A 27,128-nucleotide genomic window follows, 5' to 3' on the forward strand; every position below is an offset into this window, starting at 1 on the left:
GGCTCCTCCATCACCCACCTCCTCTGTACCAGCGCCCTGGCAACTCAGCGTTACTAGAGAAAATGACAAGTCTTGCCAATTGATCTCACTTTACATTCATAACCAAAAATCTCCAATGGCCACTTAACATTGTCGAATTCTAAATAGACTGCCTTGGAATATCTGTTTTTCTCCCACTCCAAAATGGCTACTTTGCATCTCAAATACACAATGCTCTTCCCCACCTCTGGCTGAGGAGCCTGCCCTCTTCAGAGTGGAGAGTAAGGCAGCAATCCTCCAGGGACTGGCTCACTTCCCGCTCCCCCTGATAACTGCCCATCTCTGTCACGCTGGATGAGTTAACCCTGCTCCCATCATGCAAGGCAAATCCTGCACGGTGCCCTTGATCCCAGCGTTTCCAAGGCTGGAGTTGTCTCGTGGTTCAGGGCTCCGTTCAAATGTTTCCCTCTCAGAGAACCTCCCTTCCCCACGCAAACTCAACACCCCCAGTCACTTTCCAGTGTTCCGTTCCAGCGCAGAGCTTCAGATGGGCCATGGAGAGCTGCACCGGCATCACCTGGGAATGTTACAGATGCAAATTCTTGGGCCCCACCCCAGACCCCAGAAATCTACCCAGGCCACTCTGGAGATGGAGTGTGTGCTGGGGCCAGCTCCCACCCATGTTGGAGACCGGACTGTGAAATTCCTAGGAAATCTACCAGCTGATTGTTCAACACAACCACTGCTAAATATGAAACTATATTAAGCTTTCAAGTGGATGAACTGCATTTGGAATGGAAACAATAAATATTCGAAATTCACTGCTTCCTTTTACTATTAGCTCTGCCCTTGAGGTTATTTGCACCTAGCGCAGGTGTATGGCGGAAATGCTGTATGCTGGTGTGTTACAGTGCATCTCTTCTTGACTCGGCATTTAGTGGTGCCACGTGGATAGCCTGAAATCAGCCACAGTGGGAGAACCTACGCTGTGGGTATCAGACACCGCTACAAATCAAAGTCTTTTTTCCCAAAGAGCCAGCTGTTAAACATTTCTCAGTCGATCACAGGATGAGGCCCAACAATCTTCATCTGACCAAGCCTTCTGGGGGATTCTGATGCAGCCAGTGTTGGAGCAGGCTGGCTGAGAAGGCCTTTCCTGCCCATCTCCAATCCCCCCGGGCCCTCCCTCTACCATTACCCAGTCCAGTTCTCCCTCATCCACACGCACAATGCCTAAGTTTGGAGCTTGACTCACTTCAAATCTATCTCTGCTTCACACAACCTGACTTCACCCATAGAAGTAAGTTTCCCGTGCTTCTTATACTTTTCCTCTACAGGAACATGTACGACTTTTCCGGGGACCCAGTGCAAATCCCTGCTTTATCTTATATTTATGTCCAAGATTCTATAAAAAGTCACTTTTTTCTAAGTGATTATTTGTAACCTCATCTCATTTTAGTGTTTACTTCTATTTTTAAAACATAATTAAACTAGAAGATGCTTTTTTTTCCCTCAAAGTAACACCTTCTTGAACCGTGTCATCCCTTCATTTAGAAGTGTGCTGCTGAATGCAGACCAGCAGATGGCAGCAGGGGCTCTTCGAAAGAAAGCCTGACGCGTTCAAAAGCATTTTGGCTTAAGAAAGAACTTCAATTGTTATTGCAAAGTCAAGCACGTTTCCAAGTCATTTGCTGGTTCATCATATTCCTCATGTCAGCAAACTGCCTTTTAAAATGCAAGATAGTTTATGAAAAAAAATAAAATAAAATGCGAGATAAATTATGTTCTATGGTTTCCTAAGGCGAGTAACAACGAAAAAAGCTATTCACTCTTTTTATGCAAATTGGTCCCTGTCAGACAGGAGTAGAGTTTCTGGCTATTCTGTGCTGCCAGGTTTCAAAATTTCAAATTCTTACAGATTCAGATCCAAATTGTTTTACTTCATTAACGTTTTTTAAGTTTTTTTAATGTTATCACTTCTACAACCAGTTTTCTTATTAATTCAGGACACAAGATCTGGAAATAAAGAGAACAGATTATAAGCCACAGAATCCCCACATTTTTAAACATGAAAAACTAGTGCATTTAGACTCTCTAGGTCCATACTACCATACAGCATCACCGAAAACCACACAAGGCAAGTAAATTGAGTCTGATATTAAGAATGATGTAAAAGGGGCGCCTGGGTGGCTCAGTCGGTTGTGTCTGACTCTCAATTTTAGCTCAGGTAATGATCTCAGGGTCATGAGACTAAGCCCCACGTAGGGCTCCGCACTCAATGGGGAGTCTGCTTGAGATTCTCTCCCTCTCCCTCTCCTTCTGCCCCTCCTCCAGCTCACACACTCTCCCTTTCAAATAAATATTTTTTTTAAGAATTATATTAAAAAACCTACTGTGTGCACAAGGTCTTTGCCTAATTAAGGAAAGCTAATCACAAGGAGTGGTTCTGCGTCTACACAGCACTGGATGTTCAGAATCCATTAGGGATCTTGAGGTTCCAGGAAGGTCCAGCAATAGTAACTGTCCTGGCCTAAGGAGGTGATTGATTGCTGGGCAGTGCACGGACAAATAGTATCAGCACTGAAACAAGGGGGGGAAACTGCCCTTTTTATGACTTAATCTCAATGACTTCTGATCAAAATAATTTGGGAGCACATACGATGTGCTGATAGTAGGGAGAAACAAATACACAGCACAGTATTTACTGGACATCATTTCTGGTAGCACAGTACTAGGCACTGAGGATGCTAAGATGAACAATATGTCATCTCTGCCTCCAGGACCTCACAGACTACTGGATCCTAAATTTAAGAGATCTTCAGGGAATTATAGAATTTCTTTCACAAGACTGTTTTGATAATTAGATGAGATCGTTTAAAGAAACGCACTTTTTTTATTTTCAAATAACTTTTAATCCCACAGCAAAAAATGTGATGATTATAAAATGTAAATTTTTTATTATGTTCAGTTAGCTACTGTATAGTACATCATTAATTTTTGATGTAGTGTTCAATGATTCATTAGTTGTGTGTAACACCCACTGCTTATCACAACACGTGCCCTCCTTAATACCCATCACCGGGTTACCCCATCCCCCCACCCCCATCCCCTCTGAAACCCTCAGTTTGCTTCCCGGACTCCATAGTCACTTCTCTTGGTTCATCACCCTCTCTGATTTCTCCCCCTTCAGATTTCCCTCCCTTCCCCTATGGTCCTCCGTGCTACTGCTTTGAATACCCACCATTTGAATCGACATGGACGGAACTGGAGGGGATCATACTAAGTGAAGTAAGTCAAGCAGAGAAACGTACTTTAGGGGCACCTGGGTGGCTGAGTCCATTAAGCGTCTGCCTTCAGCTCAGGTCATGATCCAAGGGTCCTGGGATTAAGCCCCTTGTAGGGCTCCCTGCTCCACGGGGAGCCTGCTTCTCCCTCTCCTTCTGCCTGCCGCTCCCCCTGCTTGTGTGCTCGCGCACGCGCTCTCTCTCTGTCAAATAAATAAATAAAATCTTTTATAAAAAAATAAAGAAACGCACTTTACAAACTAAGCACTGAACAAATGTCAGGGTGCCATTACTTTTGAGTAGATGAGTGACAAAATCAAATGTGTTTATGAAAGATTGATATGGCAATGACTTCAAAGATTAAATGGGGAAGGTGACCTCTGGCAGAATGGCCATCTAGGAGTCCACGGGAATAATCCAGACAGCAGGTGACAGAGTATGAGCTAACTGGGGCAGTGGGCATGACTGAAGGAAAAGACAAATGAAAAATGGGGATGACTCTCTGTCTGACAGTAGTGCAATAAAGAGAAAAGAGACAAAAATGACTACAGTGTATTCCTTGAATGACTCGGGGGGAAGAATTAAATAGCAAAGTCAAGTGTGTGATATAATTTAGGGAAAAAAATGTATTCTTTAACTCTGACATGTTGAGTTTGAGGTGACAGCAGAACATCAGAAAAATAGAACAGAAGGAAGTCTGGGGATGTCACCGCTCACAAACTCCTACTCAACCTTCAAGACCCACCTCCCATGACCTCTTGTCTGGGAAGCCTTTGTTTGATAGCCCTTGGAGATTTATTTAGTTCCCCATATTCCAAAAGTAGTTTTTAAAATACTCTAGCACCGTCTTTTTGGGTTGGCTTTATCAGACTGGTTGGCTTTATCAGACTGGGTGTCTGTTACTTCAATTAGACTCCATTAGAACTGCTGAAAGCAGAGAAAGTCACCCGTTTTTTTTTTTAATTTTATTATGTTATGTTAAAAAGTCACCCATCTTTATATCCTCAGCACCAACACGGTACACTATTCAAGGTATGCAATAAATGTCTAGTGAACGATATACATAACTAACCGAGGGAAAAAAATCTAAATATCAAAATATAGGATTTGGAAGGCATCTGCTTAAAGGGGATATGAAGCTATTAATAGACACAATTCCCAAGTGTTAAAAAGAAAACTATAGGCTCAAAATAGTGTCACTTAAGCCACATCACCAAATCTGGTCTTAATACCTAACTGCAGTTTCAACCACCCCCTCAGCCCCCACCCTCTATAATGTAGTCTTTACCTATCAGTCAGGAACTTTCAGCTCAGCAGTGGCGAGGATATTTGTCATATGGGCTCTCTCCATCCCCCAAAGATGAGGTAATCTACCTTATAAGACCCCCTTTCCTTCCCCCTAAGGGAAGGTGACTGTACCTGAAACAATCTTTTTTTTGGCTAATAATTTTCTTGCCTCACCCTCCTCCCTACAAAAACCTTCCATTTTGTACAGGTCCTTGGAGCTCCCCTCCCCTTGCTAAATGGGATGCTACCCACATACATTGCTTAATAAAGACAGTCTGATCTTCCAGTCTACGTGGTTAGATTTTGTTTTTCAACAGGAGTAAGAGGAGAACCATGAGAGACTATGGACTCTGAGAAACAAACTGAGGGTTCTAGAGGGGAGGAGGGTGGGGGAATGGGTTAGCCTGGTGGTGGGTATTAAAGAGGGCACGTTCTGCATGGAGCACTGGGTGTTATACGCAAACAATGAATCATGGAACACTATATCAAAAACTAATGATGTAATGTATGGTGACTAACATAATAAAATTAAAAAAAAAAAGAATAGAAAGAAAAAGCAAGAGCTAAGGATAGGAAAATGGAGGCAGTCAAGAGAAGAAAGGAAGTGGAAGGAAAAGAAACTGAGTCAAAGCCTCACAGAAAAAGGGTGCCATCACTCACAACGGAGGACATACTCCAGGCAGAGGCTTAAAATGCTACAGACATTTAGGGAATGAAGATAAAGAAAGAGCCATTGAGTTTCAAAGCCAAACTTATTTGAGAAAATTCCGGTTTACTTCACCAAGAACAAAAATAAGAACAATGAGGAAATGTACTTCATTGAGTGAGGAAGTCTAGGACAGGGAGGGCATCTCTACCTGCCATCATGCTACACAAACGCTGCGCAAAACCGCATCCAGGTGCGTGCCTATCTCAAGGCAGAGAAGTTGAAAATACCCAAAGGATTAAGAAGCTAATTTTATTTTATTTTTGAGCTGGGAGCCTGATGTGGGGCTCGATCCCAGAACCCTGGGACCATGACCTGAGCCGAAGGCAGACACTCAACCGACTGAGCCACCCAGGGGTCCCAAGAAGCTAATTTGAAAATGTGATAACAATAGGACCGTGAGCACGGGAGTCCTGATGAGGTACTGACAAGGAGGGGAAGAGGACAGAAAGCTCTCAAGGGCATTTTTCATAGGGAGTGATGACTGTGTTAAGATAACGAACTACTTGTTAAGTACGCGCATCACTTCAGGACACCGCTCACAAACTTGCCTCAGGCTGTCCTCCCCTGGTTTCCAGGCCACCGGATCAGGAGGACCTTCCTTCCTGGGGATCTCCAGATGTTTCGTTTGGGATATCCAGCGCCCTCCGAAGGGGTGGGCCCAAGCACGTGTGCTAGACCATCTGAATTCCTAATTTCATTCCAGAAGTCCCAGTATTTCTGGATAGCTCAAGTGAATTCCCAGAGTCAGCCTAGGAAGGGACTTTAAGAAGAATTCAATCTGCCCTTCCCCTTTCCAAATGAGGAGACGGTGGTCCCAGGAGGTCAAGTGGCTTATCTAGGGTCACCCTGTTCCTTATGGCAGACCGAACTGAAACTCTGGTTTCCATAAGAAGCAGAAAAGAAAGGAAAAGAGACAGAGTGACAGCTTCCTACCTACCGAACACCTGACCTTTTGGCTGCAGCTCTGGCCCAACCCTACTCCCTCCCTCATGCACTAGGGAGCCATGAGGTAAAAAAAGAAGACTGACCCTTCCTCTCAGGAATCCACGCACAGGGCTCTGCCTTCTTTGTAAATTTTCTACCCACTGTACAAACTGTGGGAGCCCCATTTGTTCATCATTTTTACTGTGATTGAATTAAACTCTTTAAAATCTTACTGTCTTAAATAATTATGATTTTTGCCACTTCTTTGATTGATTTTTTGAAATTGGACTGAACTTGTATTTTCCAATCACTGAAGATGTAATTCAATTACACAGCATGAACTATGTCAAGTACTTACTGTGGTCCAGACACTCCTCTAAACAGTTTCTAGTCATTAACTCACTGTTTTCTATAATTCATTGAGGTGAGCACTCTTCTCTGTGAAGGGAGCTAAGGCACAAAAAGGTAATAATTCAAGATTATACAGCGAGTAAGTAGCCAAACTCTGGTTCCTGAGCCTGTGTGCTAACCACTCGGCCACATCATCCTAACAGCCCTGCTTCTGACTCTCTTGGAACCTGGATTCACCTCTTTTGCTCTCAGTCAACACTGATGAGTCCCAGACAATCACCAATAAAAAAAATAGCTCCCGCTTTCATGGACATACATAGAATTTGCTAGTACAATGCACCATCTGGTTACACATATCTTATTAGTTCATTTAATCCCAAACAATCCTATGAGGTCGATGAAAATATTATCATCGCACGCACTGTACAGAGAACACAGGGAAGCTTCAGCAAGTTGCCAAAGGTTACACAGCAAGCAGACGGAAGAACCGGGTCTCACACCTGAGCAGCCGCGCTCTGGAGCCCTCCCTTCTTAACCACTACGGAGTCCCACCCCACAAGCAAAAAGCGTGAAACCAGCCAGGAAGTGGCCTGCCTTTGTCATGGAGTCAGTCTCTCAGTCCACCTCCAGTGCCTCCTTTCTGGCCCAAACTTGACACAAGATCCTGCCTGCCACCTTCCCCTGGAACGCCTTGCTTTTTTTTCCCCTGAATGAATGAACCTCTCTAGATGGAATTCCTTAGCTTTGCGATGCCTGCCAAAGCCCCGGCTTACCTGACCTGAACCAGGGGCCACTAGAGCAGAGTCGTTCACGTGGAGGGCAGGCAGTGAGGTCCACAGACCCTGTCAGTCCTTGAGCTGCCACGGACTAGCTATGTGGCCTGGGCAAGGAGCCCCACTTCTGCAGAGTGGAGACAGAATGGAGTCACAACAGCACCTCCCACACAGGGCTGCTGGGAATCGGAGAGATCACGCGCCTCATGCAATTAGCTCATCGTCCTAGAGATTTCAGTGTCGTGGTTTAAAATCCATTCCTTCAATAAGACATACTGGGGGGCTCGCGGATACTGTTGGAAGCACTGGGCAGGTGGCAGTGGACAAAGCAGCAGAGCCCTCACCCTCACGGAGCTGGTGTTCTTGTGGGGAGGACTGGCCCAAGACCTGGGAGCCGGTGGCTACAAGACACATATCAAGTAATGCAATGGGCAATGAAAACGAAATGTCTACGGCCATGTCTGTGGCTCCCCGTCTTCAACTGGCTGGACATCAGCAGCACTTGCAAGATGACTGCCTCATCTGTCTGAAGTTATTTTTCTAGGGTAGAGGTTCTCAAACATTTTGGTCTCAGGGACCTGTTATGCTTTGAAAAATTATTGAGGATCCCAAACAGCGTTTGTTTGTTTGGGTTACATCAGCAGATATCTTCCACATTAAAAATTCAAACAGATAATTTTAAAACATGAGAATGCACAGAGCACCTCACGTTAGTTGTTGGAGTGATGGCATCATCATATATCATGTGGCCTCTAGAAAGTTCCACCGTGCACCTGTGAGGGAAGGAGAGTGAAAAGGGCAAAGATGTCTTAGTGTTGTGGTTACTTCGCAGACCTCTAAAAGGGTCTTGGCACCACCGGGGATCTTCAGACTATACTTTAACAACTGTTATTCTAGTGAAAACATGTTTAGACTGACACCAGCTTTAAAGAAAAGATATTTATTTATTTTTGAAGATTTGAGAGAGAGAGAGAACGCAAGTAGGGGGAGAGGCAGAGGGAGAGGGAGAGAGAGAATCTTCAAGAAGACTCTCCTTCCCCACTGCCCCACCCACACCACTGAGCACAGAGCCTGACACAGGGCTCGAACCCATGACCCTGAGATCATGACCTGAGCCAAAATCAAGAGTTGGATGATCCACTGACTGAGCCACCCAAGCGCTCCCCCTCAAAAAAAGATATTTAAATTTACTTCTCCATCTCTACTGATGTCTTCTTGCTTATTTTTCTAAAATCAGAAGCTGAAAATTTTAAATTACAATTTGAACTACATAAAGTACGAGGACGTACGATTCGTTTCTTGAGTTGCATATTTAAGTGCCTACTCACCTTAAAAAAAAAGAAACAAGCAAATATCAAAACCTTAATTCTTGATCTTCAGAAGCACAGCCATCCTTATGAAATAGAGTTTACTTCCCTACTAAAGATTATATATGAAACAGTTCTCAGTGGTTCACTTAGCAATAGTTTTAACTCTCAGAGTTGGTTCAGAGAGAAACTGATGACTTCTTTTAAAGGTGTGTCATACTCCTTCCCAAAGAAATTACATCATTATGTAATTGCTATTTTAAATGAGTAAAATTCTTTTGTTTCTAGACATAGTTAAAATGGTTTCATAACTGCATTTCACTATACTTAAAGGTCCTTCTCTAAGTTTTATTTTCAGTATTCCTATAAATGTTTCTGAAGACAACAGGGGCTTTCTGCAACTGTAATCTTTTCATCCTCAAGCAGTTTTGAAAAAGACATCCAATTTTATTGCTTTCCGTACTGACCAATTTCATTAATGTATACGGGAAAACAGCACGCAGCTGAACACTCCATAGTGCGTACCAGTCTTGAAGAAAAGGAACAGCTGGCTAATGCAAAGATGTAAAGGTAAATGAATGAAAAACCAAAATTCCTCCTCAATACAAAACCCACCTAGTATACTGGAATGGAAAAGAAAAACAAGCAGATCTGCAGGTCGCAGAGGAGGTACTTTTTATTGAGCAATTACTGCAAAACAGGCCATGTTCTATGCACTTTATACAAATTATTTACTTTAATCTTCACCCTTAGTTATTCTTACATTCATACTACAAATGAGGAAGCCAAAGCACAGAAATATTAAATCCCTTACTCCAGGGCATAGTTAGGAAGTGGTAGGGAAAGGATTTGAACTATGGGAGACTTGTAACAAACACAGCAGAGGGTTTGAGTCTGCAAAACTTTTGTTACCACTTAGTAGCTACGTGACCTTGGGAAAGTGCCTTCACTCCCCTAAACAGAATGGTGATGACAACGCCCCTTCCATGTAGGATCGGTCATAGGGAGTAGATGGAAGGGAGGATCACCTCATTGAGGGGGATGAAGCGGGAGGACTATCACTGGGATGGTTTCCTGAACCCCTAAAATAATTAAGACTGAATTTAGAAATCCTAAGAATAAGAAATCTTGATTAATGCTTACACATTATTTAAAGACTGACTAAATGAACCATGTAAGCCAAAATCTCAGGGAAATTAAATAAATAATCACAAAAAATTATAGTCAATTCCTTTTGCAAAAACCACATTGTCCTTGATTACTATGTTCGTTTGATGTTCATTAAGAAATGCTACTGATGGGCGCCTGGGTGGCTCAGTTGGTTAAGCGACTGCCTTCGGCTCAGGTCATGATCCCGGAGTCCTGGGATCGAGTCCCACATCGGGCTCCCGGCTCAGCAGGGAGCCTGCTTCTCCCTCTGACCCTATCCCCTCTCATGCTGTTTCTCTCTCTCTCTCTCTCTCAAATAAATAAATAAATAAAATCTTTAAAAAAAAAAAAAAAAAAAAGAAATGCTACTGATTCCTCTCAGCAGCCCAGCTTAGTGGTTATGTGCGTAAGCTTTAGAGCCAGATTTTCTAGATCCCCATCCCTACTTGATCTTGGACTAGTTGCTGAACCTGTGCTTCAATTCCTCACTGGTAAGTCAGCATAAATAGTGGTACCTTCTGCATTGCATTGTTATTAAGGCTAAAGGAGTTCACATATATAAAATAACTAAAACAGTGCCAGGCATATAGTAAGAGCTCAATAAATATTGGCAATTATTTTTCATCAAATTGTTTCCCAAGGACTTGATGCATGTCAGGACTGGATAAGTATCTGTATTGAATAAATAAATGCTGACATATCTATCAGATGAATGTAACAACGCACATTCTAAATGCTTATTAACATCCTACTTCCTTAACCCAGCTCTCAGAGTCACATGACCTTCAAAGCAATATATCTGTATTGATATATGATCAACAATGGGCTCTGGTTTTTCAAGAGAAATAGGAGAAACCAATACATCTTTACTATCAAGAATGAAAGGAGATAAATTCATACAGTCAAGGTGTCACCTTTAAATGTAAATAACATAAATATTCAGAAAATAAAGGCAGATGACCTCAGCCTCAGAAACAGTGCCAGGCAATCAACTGAGTGAAAGCTTATAATAAAATATAAATTATATTTATAATGATTTTAAAAAGCAAACCACAGTGTGAGAAATAGGCAGAAACTATGATGACCTAAGATTATAAAAACCAGGGTCCGTTAGGGAACTGCACCTAAAGTATTCCATTCAATATAGGGGAACACAGGATACAAAATATGCACGAATAACAGAATTGCAGAAACACACCTAGGGGGTATACCTTGAACGTGCCATTTAAGAGGCAACTTATCACAACAGAGGCATCTGGTCTTGGACCAAAAGACACAGTTCAAGCCTGGATTATGCCACATCTCTGTGAATACCAGCATACCACATCTAGCTCACATCTTTGCAGTAGGAGTCAAATGAAGTAACTCAGGTGACGTCCTTTGCAGGTGGCGGCCAACTCTTCAGAGTTGTCTTAATTACTATACTGAAGAAGGAAAAAATTATCTTTAGAGTAAGCAAAGTTTTAATTTCTGGAAGAAATAGATTGGTTCCATGTGAGGTGTCTCCATCCGTATAAGCAGCACTGGAGGGACTGATTTCTAAGTATACCTAAATATATAGAAATATAAAAATTTTATATAGAAAATATTAAAAGTATCACACATTCATTTCCTCAACAAATGTGGACACCAGGCACAGTGCTAAGTGCTGGAAAATGTCAAGTAAGGCGTACATGTTTCTCTCACGGACCCTAGAGTTTCGTTAATCCTATAAATAGATGGATCATTCATGGTGAGATGAGCACTCTGAAGGAAAGAAACACACACCATGAAAATGCATAACAGAGGAATTAATGAGGTCTGGGACTGGCACGGGAGGGGTAGGGATGAGGGTGCATATGGCAGATGCTGGCAGATGCAGCAGCACATGCAAAGGCCCTGGGGACATGACAACTCCTGAAAACTGAAAGAAGGCAGAGAGCCCAGGAGATGTGAGAATGTGAGGGAAAAGCTATGAGGTGGGTGGGCCTGGATGACCAGGCCAAGAATACTGCAATTTAAAGGATCATTTCTTTATCGTCAAGGGAATGGGAAGACTTTGGTGAGTTATTACACACAATAAGACTTAAGATTTGAAACAGTAACAAGAACAACACAAAGACTCCATGTACAGAGTGAAATGGATTGAAGAGCAGCAAGAGGGAGCTAGTCAGAGATCAGGAAAGAGGTAACTCCAACAGTCCACATGGAAGATACTTGGACCAGGGATAAAAGAAAATGGTCAAATTGGACAGGACTTTAGGGGATAGAATCATCAGGATTGGTTGTTGATGGTGAGGGTGAGGGAGAGGAGAGTTGCTCATCTGAAGAACTGGGTGAAGGGACGTTCAGGTCAGGAATGCAGGGAAAAGTGGAAGGAAACGTGGTGGGCAGGAAAAGAACAAGAGTTTAATTTAGAACATGCTGAGTTTCAAGAGGAGCTATTGGCTACCTGGCTCAGGAAGGTGGTTTAGATCAGGGAAGAATTTTGGCAGTTACTAATTAGGGTGTAGGGGGCAATTAAAGGCTTGGAGGAAACTGTTCAGGAGAATAAAGTGAGAGACAAAAGGAATATATGCACTTACGTTTATAGTTAAATTGAATCCACCTAGTCTCCCTAATGTGGTTTAAAACTGAACGTCTCATGGGCAGTTTGTATTTGCAACCCCCTATCACCTACTTGGTGTGGTTTCCCTTTGATTTATTCTGACTGAGAAATAAAAGGTTGCATTCTTTAAAGAGATGAGCAATAGCAAATTCCCAGCACATTTGTATGAAATGGGAAACTACAGAGAAGGAAACTAAGGGAGGCTATTAGCTGTAGGGTCTAAGAGTTATTAAATATTGAGGGACGAGGGAAAAGAAAAAGTCATCTTCCCTGATACAGCCTTTAAAATACTTTTGTGTAGAGGGCTCCAGATGCCATCAATCAGGAAAATGATCTCTGGCAGAGAAGAATATGGCTGGTATAAATAATGAATGAATGATGGCAGAAACAGAATATGGAAGTGGGATGTGCTCCTGGAGGGATTTTTTGCTGGAAAGTTCAAGCAACAGCTAAATGATTTTCTTCTCGTTAACTATCTTCCCAGAATCATATGTGTGTGTGTGTGTATCTCTATATCTATCTATATACATCTATGTATCTATATATACATCTGTATCTATCTACACATATCAATACATATATAATAGATACAGACATACACACACACACACATATATACACACACACTTGTATTTTCCTGTTTGAATTTTAGACATCATGGCAGATCCTTATTTAAAAAGAAAAATGACTCACTTTTAAATGTTAATGGAAACCTCTAGAGAAAAAAAATAACATTATACCAAAGGTATTATTTAATACATATCAGCCCTCAATAAATTCACTCGGGGAAAAACAACCTTAAAAAGTCAACTCCTTGTCCTGGTTAGGACTCAACAACAGTGAAATGCTGGTGGTGATTCATGCGCCTTCATGTTGCTCTCAAGTATTAGAAGAACTAGAAGTATTTGTTCCTAGGGACCAGCAAAGTGATTCATGTCATATTATTGAAATTGCTCTCGAATTCCACAAGAAGTGCACACATTACAGTCCTCACATAAGTAGAACAGCAGCAAGCCATTTATTTACTGGCCTCTTTTCATTTCAACCTGACAGTGATTTAAAAGTTGGAGATAAAAAGGGGAAAAAAGGCCCTAGAGTGTCCACTGATTCATCCAGGCCAATATTCTAGCCAACATTTAAAAGTGTCATTAGCACTAGAACGAATTCCTACTTTCACAGTATCAGAATAATTTTATGTAATTTCCAATTAAAATAGGAAAAAGAAAGCCCTGGAATTTTTTGAGTTTGCATCACAAGCTACCTCTGCATATTTATATAGCAAAATCATGGCAATTCTGTTCAAAATTAGATAGACAGAGGCCCAAACACAGAGACAAAAATGTTGGGACTGAAGTAGAAGGCTTATAGGAAATTCTCTCAGTTGCTCTTACTCCACTTCCCTACTAATGAATTATACACTGTTCTTCAAGACAGTTTAAAAGCTGTACTTAAAATTTTAACTACACTTTGTATCAGCTTAGGAAAGCTAATTCACCATAATAATGAATTTGTGTGTTAATTTCATCTTCTGATTCTACTTGTTTTATGTGCTTCATCAAAAGCCATCCATGTCTTTAAAAACAATGCTGCACAGGAAGCTTAAAAAGAACCAATTAGCAGCAAACTTGGCCAACGGGTTCATTAACTCAACTAGTACCATAATTAGGCAACTGATAATGCACTGAAGGTATTAGCAATACCAAAATCTTAAACTGTGATAATAAATAATTTAGTTGAGGAGGCTTGTTTAATTGTGTCATTTCACCACCATGCATGAGAAAGTGGGATATATATGTCATTCTGCTCTATTAAGAGTTAAAAAGTTAAGTTAGTATAAACCTGAGAACCAGTGTGTGCTCTCTGTAACATATTGAACAACATTATCCTCGGATTTTAAGTATACTTGTTATTTTACTTTTGAGGGGAAAAAAAAAAAAACCAACCAACCTTGGCTCACCAATTAAGAAAGCCCTAAATTATGAGCATTCTCAAGGTGGCTTTGGTTAAGTAACTAACTTCTTCAACTCTATGTGTCATATAAATTTAGGTTAACAATAATAATCATCAGGGATGTAATATCAAATCTTAGTGTTCTTTTTTACAATGCTGAAAATTATGGTCATTTGTTACAGCAGCTACAGGGCACTAATACTGTAGGAAAACAAACAAATCTGATTTACAGAGCTTGCTCATTTCCATAGTGTAAATATTCCCATGGCCAATTTTAAGCTACGCTGTAAGACGCTGCTCACAATTTGGGCGCCTGGGTGGCTCAGTTGGTTAAGCGACTGCCTTCGGCTCAGGTCATGATCCTGGAGTCCCGGGATCGAGTCCCGCATCGGGCTCCCTGCTCGGCAGGGAGTCTGCTTCTCCCTCTGACCCTCCCCCTCTCATGCTCTCTCTCTCTCTCATTCTCTCTCTCAAATAAATAAATAAATAAAATCTTTAAAAAAAAAAAAAAAAAGACGCTGCTCACAATCTGCTAAGCCGGTAAGAATTCACTATCAACATACCACTGGGTATAACCATAAAATGGCACTAATAACATAGGATACCTATAAAACCCTGATCCGAGACTTCCGTGTCATCCTCAGAGGGTCATGAATTTATCTTCAGTACTTTAAAATTTCCTTCAGCTGGTGAATGTGCTGCTGATTAGCCATTTTCCCAACGCCACCTTTCTTCAAGCCCCATTCACACCACATGCCTGACAAAGACAGCGGTTCTTCCCGGCACACCAAATATATGCCAAAATTATAAAAGTGCTGAGTCCCACCACATGAGGACTTGCTACCCATGATACCAGTGATACCAATCAATGACAACTCAACAAATTCTCTCAAAAATCTTCATTGGCCTGAATGCCACCATTTCTGGCATCCTGGGTGTGGGGCAGTCACGGCAGCAGCTAAATGGGAAGCTTCAGTGTCTCCTGTGGTCTGAGGAGACACACTCTTGTGCGATCTTCCAAAAGAGCTTTTGGGAATGAAGGAAGAACCTCTCAGTGGGCTGCCTTACAGGAGTCTCCATGTCACTAAGCCAATGACTGTCCAAAGGAGGTTTATGAAGAGAAAACTTGAAAAATTTCAGCCTCCTCATTTGGAATGGAGGAAAGAAAAGAACTCAGAATGAGATGTCCACAATTGGATTGTAACTTTTTCTTCAAGTGCTGCGTCCAGAAACTCACCCCAGGAGATTCTTATCCAGTGATATGAGGTCCTAGAATTGGGATTAAGAAATGCCCAGGCAGTTCCTCTAATCTGTGGTTAGAAACTATCAACTAGACCAGTGTTTCACAAACCCGGGGTGATTCTGCCCCCCAGGGGACATTTGGCAAGGTCTGGGGACATTTTGGGCTGTCAAAGCTTGGTGGGTGGGGTGGCGGGAGATACTACCAGCATCTAGTGGGTAGAGAGGCCAGGGATGCTAGTGAACATCCTACGATGCACAGGGCAGCCCCACACAAAGAATTATCAGTTCAGAATGTCAATAGTGACAAAATGGAGAAGCCCTGAACTAGATCAGGCCATGGCTCTATACCTCCCATATTACATCTATTCCTAGCAACAAAATCTCTGACAGTGAAATATGTTGTTGCAATGCATTATTTATTAATGATGAGATTTCTGTATAGATCAGAACATAAATCCTCACACCTTGTTTGTGCCAAGCAATAATCAGTATTACAGGAATAACAACCTGTGCCAAAGGAAATTTTAAAAGTTAACATAAATGGCATGAACTATTGTTCTGTCTACCTCAACTGTATAGGATTCTCTAGAGAATTATTTTTTAAATCACTTCTTTAAGTATAACCAAGTCATTCATACAAATTTAAATCTTTTTTATAATGATGTTTCTCTTCCACAGAAATGCCAATTTTCATTCATCTATTTTGTTGTGTTTCCTGTACTATTTTCTTCAGAAAAATATGCTTGGATTAAGTGAAGAATCTTCCAAGCAAAACTCTTAAAGTACTTAATGAATATGAAAAAAAAATCATATTCTGATTTTCTCATTTACCTTCTCTTTCTAATGTAAATGTTAATCCCTTCTAAAGTAATTGGGCCCACTTACGTTGCCAATCGCAATTAACACATACTCGAAATTTGCTACAAGTAAGGATGAGACACCAGCAAAGACAAGTATCTTGTATTCAGTAGACTTCTGTTTCCTGAAATTAAAATTTGAAATGACTGTAATTACTCATAAAGAAGGCTTGGTTGACCAAGCCAGTTTTCTTTGGAAACTGATGAAACGATAGACCAAATGGGAAGAAAATCATGAAGGCAAAACTCACTTGTCTTTTCAAGAAACTTCTAAGGACATTGTTCGGACTGTAACATAAAGTCCAACATGCATCAGGCTTCTCACTGAAGTATATAAATGCAATAGCCAAATGACTATAGCTAGCCTTTTTAACTTGACATTCAACATAAAAGAAAAGGAAGCTTTCTAGTAGGTGTTAGGAGAACGACAATTCAGGGTTGGCAATTTACTGGTGCGATAAAGGCACGTATGGCTGTTCAAGGCACTGTATGTAGGACAGATAGCAAATGAGCTTTCCTCTGGGCTCGTTCTTGGGAATAAACTGGTATTTGTTCAGATTCCAAAAGAAAGTCATCTCATTTACCCCTGATCTTGATTTAGAAGTTCTGGGGGCAGAGGGAATGGACAAGGGCAGGCCGACCAGTGCACTGCTTCTTGATGAGTTAGGCAACACCCATAAGACAAGGAAAACAAAAAAGTCCTACGAGGTTTTTTTCCTTTGTTCTTTTTTCTTTTTTTAAAGATTTATTTATTTATTTGAGAGAGAGAGAGAGAATGGGCAGGGGGGAGTGACAGAAGGAGAAGAAGAGGCAGACTCCCTGCTGAGCAGGGAGCCCGACGCAGGGCTCGATCCCAGGACCCTGAGATCATGACCTGAGCCGAAGGCAGATGCTTAACTGAATGAGCCACCCAGGCGCCCCGAGTCCTATGAGTTTTAAATGATGCCAAATGCAAAAGATCAGACGAATGGGCAGAAATTATTATTACTAGCCAACATTTGCAGTTACTGTGATCAAGGCATCATGGATTATGTCACTTACATCTTCACAACCACCCTATGAGGTAAATACTCTTACTTGATGCTTTACAGGTGAAGACGCTGAGGTTTGGAAAGGTTCAATAAACTGCCCATGGTCACAGAAGTGACAAGCAGTGGGACTGGGTTTTAGACCAGGCTAAAAGGTGCTAGAGCCCCTCTCTCTTAATCACTGTGCTACACCATTTCTCTAGAGACAGGGTGGCCCATGTGGGGAGGGTTTTGAGATCTGAGATAACAAAAGAAGAACCGACCCTGTGGATGGCTCAAAACAAAGCTGTCTTCCCAGCAAGTCCATCACACCAACACTGGTGCTTTCAGCCATACACAGACACCGATCTCGTGATTGCCCTTCTGTCACCTCCAGACACAAAAGGTATACTATCCTATGATATTAAACAGCTGGCTCATTTTATTCCAAGCAGTTGCTTCCCTTTATGCTTCAGTTAGAATAGCATTTGGCTATGCTCACAAGCCATTAGTACTCCTATGGGCTTAAAAGTGCCACATAAAATAAATTGATCATATTCGGGCATATGCTCTGAATAGGCAATGGGAAAACCAGCCTCTATATTGACCCACAGAGTTCCATTTCTAAGCTTGCTCAGTCCCTTTTACTGCCCTGTCATCAAGTTCTAATACGGTTTACAATTTACATGCTTATTTAGTTTAACAGCCTCTAATAACATTTGTTTTGGCTGCTTTTAGTTGATCCTGCACAAATGCCAACAGTCGCACCCTCTACCCTGCCCCAAATGTGAGGAATCTAGAGTTGCTTAATAAAACACAAGGCATGGAAATGCGTCTTGAAATGTTTCAAAACAGGTAAAGTCACTGACTAAGGAATTCGCAAACCAAAATGGGCACCGAGTAAAAACGAGAAGGAGCCAGCCCTTCAGGGAGGAAGGCTTTTTATTTTGTTGTTCCTGGTGTTGTTTGCAACAATATGTAAGTCTGACAAAGGGCTGAAAAAATCCAAGTGACAGCTCCTGACAAAGTCATCATGTTGACTGCGGAAAACCTAAAAATGCAGAATGTTTGGGAGGCAAAATTCTAAAGAGTGTGCCCTGAATCTGGCAATTAAGAAAGCATTCCATTCCAACTTGGAGTGGTGACAGGATCTTGACTGAGGTGACTTTCTGTAGAGTCCAGACACAAGGGCTATTCTTAGAACCACCAAAAAAAGCATGGAGCTGCCTAAAAATAATGATGACTCAACACCTAGAGGCTTCAATGATGTAATGTTGTCAAAGAACACCCTCTCTCTTCACAGGTTGCAGCTTTTAAAAGAAGCAAGCTCACAGCTCACCTTCTGAGGAAAGCAAAAATGTCACACACTGAAGGAGAAAATTAGGACACGTGGGTCACATATAGAATGTTCCATCCACGCGACGCAAGTCATGGTGGCCTGGTTCGCTTGCTGAGGAAGCCCCTGCCAGAGTCAGAGTCCGTTCTTTCCCTCTGCCACCCACACGCATCCATTGTCCTTTCAGAGCAGGGACTATGAGACAGGACAACAGTGCTGATTACACAAGAGGCAGGCTGAAAAATCTGTCCTCAGGACACCGCAGTCAGCACACTGCACTGCAAAGGATGGGTCCATTTGGGTCCAGACGGTTGTACAGGGGCAAGGTAGGGGCTCCGAACAAAAAACAAAAACATATCCCAGAGGCTTCTCCCTCCCCTCTTAGGTGTGCCCCTCCCCTGTGCTCCTATATATGTTGCGTCCATCTCCATCTCTCACTTCACCCGACTTGTGCTATCATTACCAGACCCCAGGAAACATAACGCTTCATGAGGGCTTGCACCTCATTCATTTTTATACTCTCAGTTGCCAAGAGCAATGTTTGGGACATGGTAGATATTCAATAATCGTTTAAAATTTGATGGTTGGATTGAGTAGACTGATGAATGATGTAGGAAAGATGTTAGGGTTCGAAGCTGATGGACAAGAAAGAATTCTTGAGATGTCTTTGGTGTAAAAAGGTAGTTTTGTGAAAGCACGGGGACAGGACCCGTGGTCAGAAAGAGCTGCACTGGGGTCATGAGGAGTGGCCCATTCTCCACCTTTAAGTTGGGAGGTGGTTAGGGCTAGCGGCATAAGCCCCCCAGGTATTTTGGAAACAAGGTTTCCAGGATCCTGAGGGGGCTAGCTATTTTTAGGAAAATGTCATTTATTATTGTGTAGTAAACCCTCAGTCATGAGACCTTTCAAACGTACATTGGTGGGTCATATGTTCGGAGGATGATTGCCAACATGTATCTTGGGGGTGGAGGGCTGAGATAAAGGAAGCTTCCAAAGGAATTTTTATATGTTAACGTAGACTTAGAGGATCCTGGGGGTTGGGCTAAGATTGTCTTTTGCCCTTAGCAAAGTATTAACATCGAGGCAGCTGAGTTCCTAGAGGAATGTCACTCTGCCTGTTTCAAGGACTTGTCAATAGGCTGTAAGTAGTAAAGAAATGTAACCATTTTTCTTCTGCCTTTATTTCTCAATTAATGCAGTACTCTCTCCTTGCCACCATACTAATGACTCACTGCCCTTCCCTGGGTATGTAGATTGTACATCTTAGGATTTATCTTAAGTATATCTTAGGATATAGTATCTTCTAGGGATGGGAATTCTTGATCAGAAAATAATCTTCAAAGATATAAATGTAGTAGTGATCTGAAGGGGCACCTGCACCCCAGTGTTTACAGCAGCAATGTCTACAACAGCCAAACTATGGAAAGAGATGAGATGTCCATTGACATGAATGAATAAAGAAGATGTGGTTCATATATGCAATGGAACATTACTCAGCCATCAGAAAGGATGAATACTTACCACTTACATCGACATGGATGGAACTGGAGGGGATTATGCTGACTGAAATAAGGCAATCGGAGAAAGACAATTATCATATGGCTTCACTCATATGTGGAATATAAGAAACAGCACAGAGGATCATAGGGGAAGGGTGGGAAAACTGATGGGAAGTCATCGGAGAGGGAGACAAACCATGAGAGACTCTTAACTATAGGAAACAAACTGAGGGTTACTGGAGGGGACATGGGTGGGGGGATGGGGTAACTGGGTGATGGGCGTTAAGGAGGGCACGTGATGTGATGAGCACTGAGTGTTATATGCAACTGATGGATTACTGAACTCTTTACATCTGAAACTAATAGGTTGGCTATTGAATTTTTTTAAAAAATGAAAAAAATAATCTTCAAGTCCAAAAGACTATAGAGCACTGTAGGAGATACTTGGGAACACGTTTCCCACACCACAGAGCCAATGTACTTGTTCTTAAGGCTTGCTCTGTTCAGCAAGAAACAAAGCCAGAGACAGGGGTTTGAAAGTCAAGGCTGGGGGCATTATAAATAGATACAATTAAAAAAAAAAAAAAAACTGCATCCTATTCAATACACTAGGTCTTACATGTAAGACTGTTTCTTTTTCAAAAAGGTGACCTTGTTGCAACAATGCTTTCATTGTGTATTTCTGGAATTCCCCAAAGTCAGGTCCCAATCACCAAAAGAAAACCATTTGTATTATTTTGTAGCGATTTTTCATTATGGTATATTGCTTTTAAATAAAAATTATTTTACTAGGGTTGGTTACCCCCCTGAATCACCATACAGGGCTCTAAGTTTGTTTCCACAACTTCAAACCCACCCTAAATATGAAGGCTTTGCAACTCACTCAAAACACTGCAAAGCATGCTATCAGGGATGCCCAAAGAGGAGTCCTTTTGAAAGAGACCGTAGTTGCTTAGATATGTAAACTCAGAGAAGTTCCTTTAGGGAAAAGACAACCCCAATGGAGCTGAGAGCCCACTTGTCAACAGGAAGCAGGGCGAGGGCAGGGCCAGGAAACCAAATGTAAACTCACCTTCCCCCCCTCTTTCTAAATCATGATGACCGCCCCCCCTGACTCCCACATTTAGAGCAGGAGTAGGGGTAGGAAGCAAATTTAATGAAAGCTAGTTATTGGTGCCAAATTTCTCACATTGAAGGCTCGTTCCTCTGAAAATTTTGAAAGAAACTATTTGAAGTGCTAAACTCCTTTCTTCTTCTATGCTCCTCGCAAAACCTCGAACTTCATCCACATAGCGATAAAGTTAAAATGCACTTCTGGTCCAAGTCTTACGACTGGAGAGAATGTAGTACCAAGGAGGAATATAATCTACTTGAAGGAAAGAATATAATTCTCAAGGATCAGGCATTGAAACCAGAGCACCTTCCCATGAAATAATTTGGCTCTAGGTGTTTAGGAGTCAAAACTAGACTGATAACGTTAGAAGCTCAAACTTAAATACACATATCCTCAAGTGGCTTATATGTGTTCATTTTCTCACCAATTAAATATCAGAATAACAGTCAGATTTAAGAGTCAAGCTGAAGTTATGTGACCAGGTGCTTTTCTAAACACACGAAGCCCACATGTGCAGTGGGAGGTGTTGTTAACTGTGATTGCCACGTAACATTTTTTTCCTTGAAGATATGTTAAAACCATTCTTCCAAACAATATGAATTACAGCAAAAAAATGTGTATATATTATTCTAAAAATATATACTCTAGTAATTTAGGTGATTTGTTTTTCTCTATTCATAGTGGCATTTAAAACGTCTGCAAAATATAACCTTAGTGACTCCTGGGCCAGTCTCCTTATATATTTAAAGACACAATAGTTAAAGTTCTCATGAAGATATGAGCAAAGTTTGATGAGATAATTCAGAAAATGTTCTTGCACTATACCTATGCATAATTAGGTTACTCCAAAAGAAACAAAATATCAAGATCACTAAGAATAAATACAGTAGCCATGATTGAGTATTAATTTTTAATTTGAGCTTCCTGGAAGCTAAGAAAAGAAAACATGGAGGTTACATAATCTTCCTAGAGAGAAAAATACCAGTTCCCCAAAGTAAACAAAGTTTTCTCAGTACTATGCTCTGAAAGAAACAACACATGAACCTTATTTGGGGAACCCTGAACAACATGTATCCTAGAACAAACACAGAAACAGTTTTCATGTGGCAAAGGCTGAAATTAAACTTTCTTGAAACCCAAGGCTTTCCTAGCAAAGCATAACTTCATTAGGATTCTACAAAGAGTGGCTAAATCCAGCCTTTCTTCCTACCTCCACAGGACATGGGCCATCTGGGCTTTCCTTCCTGGAACCAGGGACAGAGAGTCACAGGCTGGGTAGTGGGGAGGGGGATGAAAGAGAATGGGGAAGGGAACCAATGTTTACCAAGAAGAGCTAGCGTTTTACCACTTCCTCTTACCCATTTCACCTCATTTCACCACATAACAAACCTATAAAGAAGGTATGGTCAACCCCATTTTATAAAAGAGAGAACAGAGATTCAGAGAAGTTAAGTCGGCCAAGATCACCTAACTAGTATGCAGTAGAGGCAGGATCTAGATCCAAAGTCCTCACACAGGGTGTAAGTGTGTAAGTGCCCACGTTATATCCAGGACCTCGGGGGAGGTTACAGGATGCAGAAGAATCATGATCTTGCTCTAGTGCCCTCAAGACACTTACAATCATCCAGCTGGAATGTAAGACCAGACCATCATATGAGGCAGTGTATTCTATGCATAAATAATAGACTAAATGACCTGGAGTTAGTAATAGCTGCAAATATGGGGGGAAATTGTAGGCTATGAACAAAGTACAAGATATGATATTTCAACATGTTTGATGAAAAATCTTACCCATGTCATGTATCTGATCAATGGGTCTCCACCTCAAAACACGGATGGAAGATTATGGTGCTTATAGTTCAAACAATGGTTATGTTGTATAATAAAACATCCCCAGCAAAACATATTACCAAAACATCACCAGAAATTGATCAAACTTAAAAAAAAAATAAACTACATAGGTTCTGTTTCTATATATCCATTCTTCTTAAAAGGCAGGAGAGTATGGTTGAATGCTGTATGCAAAATTATAAATGGGTAGGTAATTATAAATGAGTAGATAACAGTGAAGTATGAGCAATGCACTAATAACCCCACTCTCATACAGCAAAGATCATACGATATTAATGCGATTGGCTCTCAGCTCATCCATATCACACTGATCTCATCCATGGAGCTAAATGTCAGGCCTGCTGTGAAGGATACCTGGGTGTTGCTTTAAAGTTCACGTCCAAACTCTCTGACTTTCTCTGGTTATCTCTGAACAGGTCCAGAATTTCAGACCACTGACCTAAGAACAGAATCAAAGAAGTCCATAAAGGTAGGGTGAAGCCAATGCCATTTTTAGCTGGTGGAAGCAAGGAAAAATAATAATAAAGCCCCTTCCCCTGCTCTTCCCTGGGGCTCCAGCTCTGAAACTGCCTCTTAAAAAAAGAAAGTTCTTAGGCAACACAACTCAACAGTTATCCTCAAATTTATACATCCTTTTAAATTTGAAGTAACTGAAAATTGTCCATTATGACTAGGGCCACTGGGATGGTTGTGTCTTGTGTGCACTTTTCGGGGGCTCCTGGCCTGGGAAGAAAGTAGAGAATGAAACCGAGCCTGCCCTCCACTTGCGAAGCCACTCACAACTGCTCAGGGCTGCATCCACCCCTTCAGCTCAGGGAAAAGGGCACCATTTTTTCAAATTCACCCATCTTGGCCCAGGCAGTTATGTCCTAAGATTACTTCTGCCCACAGGGGCACCTTCTCATCATTCACAGGGTCACTGTATAAGCTAGCCGCAGCTCTGATGGAAACCATCTGAAATGGTTTCCAAGTACCTTCGTTTTTCCAAGAAGGGAAAAAAGCTTCCTGTCCCTCTTTAATATTATCCTGGACTAATTGGAACATGGCAGCCATTTTTCCCAGGTGCCATCAAGAATATATGCTCACCTGCTTTTTGGCACAGAAACCAAATACTCTCAACTCTGTATGCATCAGGCTTAATTCTTTCCACTGCCACAATTATTTTCAGGTAGTTAAGTGGGGCATTTAGAGTGGCTTGTCAGACGCTCGAGCCCCAGGGGGTCACTCAGTGCTGTGGAAAAGCAAGGCACTAAATATGCCTCTGGAATATTTCAGTCACTTTAGGAAAGGTTAAGGTTCCGGGGAATGTCCTACAGCAGCTTTCAAATCTGCCCCACGCTGGGCCGCTCATCTGGCAGGTGCCCCCAAGTGATTAGCGGTGACTAATTATGGTTCCCAGTCATCGTCCAGAGAAAAGACAAAACGGGAATAACTTAACTGAGTACAATGATACTCACTGTCTTTTTTACAATTTAGATCTTCTTTAAAGCAACAAACCTATTTGTAAATGCCACTTTCACCTATCAAGGATGAATAGCACAAGAAAAACAGTGAAACTTGTAAGTATTCCTTAAATACGTGGTAGCTAATTTAACTGTTAACTGCTTTAGTATTTAAAACAAATGCTCAGTTATCATTTTCCCACCCTTAGGTCACTATAGACTACTTCATTTTTTATTTTTTCAACGTATCTTCAGCGACGCTTAAACTACAATAAATCATCTTCTTGTTTATCCTTTGCTACACATTTACAACCGAACTGATTTGGACTCAACCAACGCATTTACGTTTACCTTGAGTCTTGCTATTAAATTACCTGAGTTCTCTGCCTTATATTCTTTTACTTGAATGTTCATGCTGGTGGATGGCCAAATTTATTTCTAGAACCTGTTTTCCATAGTAGAGTTTAGAAATGGTGAGGTATGGTGGGTAATGAACTAGAATTAAAGGTCAAGAGGACTTGTGCTTACTGTATCTAAGTTACACTCTTAAGAATAAACCCCCAACTCCCAGTGGTTTAAAGCAACAAAGGCTTTTTTTTTTTTTTTTCTTGTCATGTTACATGTTCCTCATGGGTTGGCCAGGACTCCGCTCTGTGTCATCGCTCTCCTCACCCCACAACCCAAACTGCCTGAGCAGGCACCACCTGGCACAATGCCAGTTGCCCCAGCAGCGTGAAAAGAACATTCTTCAGGGTCAAACATTCGTAATTAAATGCTTGACCTGGAAGTGATGGGTCACTTCTGCTTACACATTGGGCAGAACCAGGCAGAGGGGTCCAGGGAAGACAACTCTGATACAGGTTCAGGAGGTAGAGAAGCAGAAAGACACCACCCTTATTGGGTAGTCGTGACAATTAAAGGCTTTACTGTTTGTAAAGCATCTGGAAGAGCACCTGGCACCTTGCTATATGCTACATAAATATTTGCTGCTATTATTGCTGATTATTATTATTATTAAACTGAATAAATTCATCATTTTGGAGGCCATTATCAAGTCAGGCTTCTCCTTACTGAATTGCATTTGACTAAATGTTTCATGGTAGTTGTTTCCCTGTTCTCCTTTGCCTACTAGTGAATGCCAATATCCCATTGAGCAAACCCTCACCTATCTTTAGAACAGATGCAGGGCAGCTCCCAGGATATCCCTCCAGCCTCACCTGTCTCAAGATGAGTCTCTGTAGTCCAGCTGGATCCAGAAAGGCAAACCCAGGGGAGCATGCCAAAGGGAAATGAACCCTAGTAGCTTTTAGGTGTTGCATGCTGTGAAGACCCCAGTTCTAAATGTGCTTCCTACAAAAATATTTATGTTTCAAGCTGTAGCATGCAAACAGCAATCTGCATTTATTTGTTGCAGATGCCAATTTCCTCCAGCTCCAGTTCTCTTCTGTGTTATATAAACAAATCTCAACCATCTGGACCACAACAAGCCACTCTGAAGTATGTGCTCACTCCTTGCAAAAAGCATCAAATCAAAATATAATCTCACAGAATTCTGCCTAACAGAAAATTGGAGTGAACAATTTTCACAAAGCAGTTTTTAAAATGTTCTTTAGGTGTCAGAATAGGATAAACAGGATAGCAAAAAGGAACTTATCAGAATATTTATTACTTTGATAAACAGAAACAAGCATAATAAGATCATATCCTGTGGTGTTACCTATATTAATAGTCCCATTTAGTGGCTTCCAAATTAGTTCAAAAAGGAGAAGAGCTCAGAAAAATCATCTCAGACAGGTGGGAAGACAGAGAAGAGATTGGTGCAAGACTCATTCATGATAGTCAGAAAGCAAAAGCTTAAATTCCTACCCAGCTAAGGAAGTTAAAAATGTATGCTTTATAATAACTGCAAGAAACAATCTAAACTATAGTCCATCAATATCAAGAAACAATGAACCAGAAGTAGACCGTGCCAAGAAAGAAAGGACTCTGCCCTAACAAGTTCTATATGTTGCCAGCTACCCACCTGGACCTCTGCAATGAATACTAAGCATCATTTCCAATGCCTTGTCCCCCTGGTATAACTTCAGGCTGCTAAGTGCATCTTCCCAAGGCCAAATATTTTAGAACATCACCATGGCCATCTTTGTCCACGGGCAAATGCAGGAGTGCTAGAAATGCTTCTTGTTCCTTTTCCCTCCACCTAAAAATATCTCTTCACCAACTTAGCATGGTGCCTAAAATGTCCACCCTTTGGGAAAGATAATGATCATCAGACTTTGTGAGTTAGATTCATGAACTTTGAACATTGTGGAAAGAATTTCCTGAGAGATTGGCATACAAAACAAATGAGTTTTGTTAAGATACTGAAAAACAATGGAGGAAAAAGGAAGATTATAAAGGTCTAGAACTTAAAAATGTGCAGGGAAAATGAGGGGTCCCAAGCTCCCCAAATACATTTTTCCAGTGTCCCATGATCATGC

At 41.4% G+C, this 27,128-nt stretch overlaps 1 protein-coding gene and 1 pseudogene across 5 annotated transcripts in view; both read right to left on the reverse strand.

Annotated features, from left to right (window-relative positions):
- LOC102736234 (heat shock cognate 71 kDa protein-like) overlaps positions 1-25,062 on the reverse strand; it is a 48,755-nt pseudogene extending 23,693 nt beyond the window's left edge.
- RCAN2 (regulator of calcineurin 2) overlaps positions 1-27,128 on the reverse strand; it is a 266,173-nt gene that overhangs the window by 194,503 nt on the left and 44,542 nt on the right. The window lies entirely within an intron of this gene.

Source organism: Leptonychotes weddellii, chromosome 8, assembly GCF_054177405.1.
Source record: "Leptonychotes weddellii isolate Sample4059 chromosome 8, ASM5417740v2, whole genome shotgun sequence".
Classification (NCBI taxonomy): domain Eukaryota; kingdom Metazoa; phylum Chordata; class Mammalia; order Carnivora; family Phocidae; genus Leptonychotes; species Leptonychotes weddellii.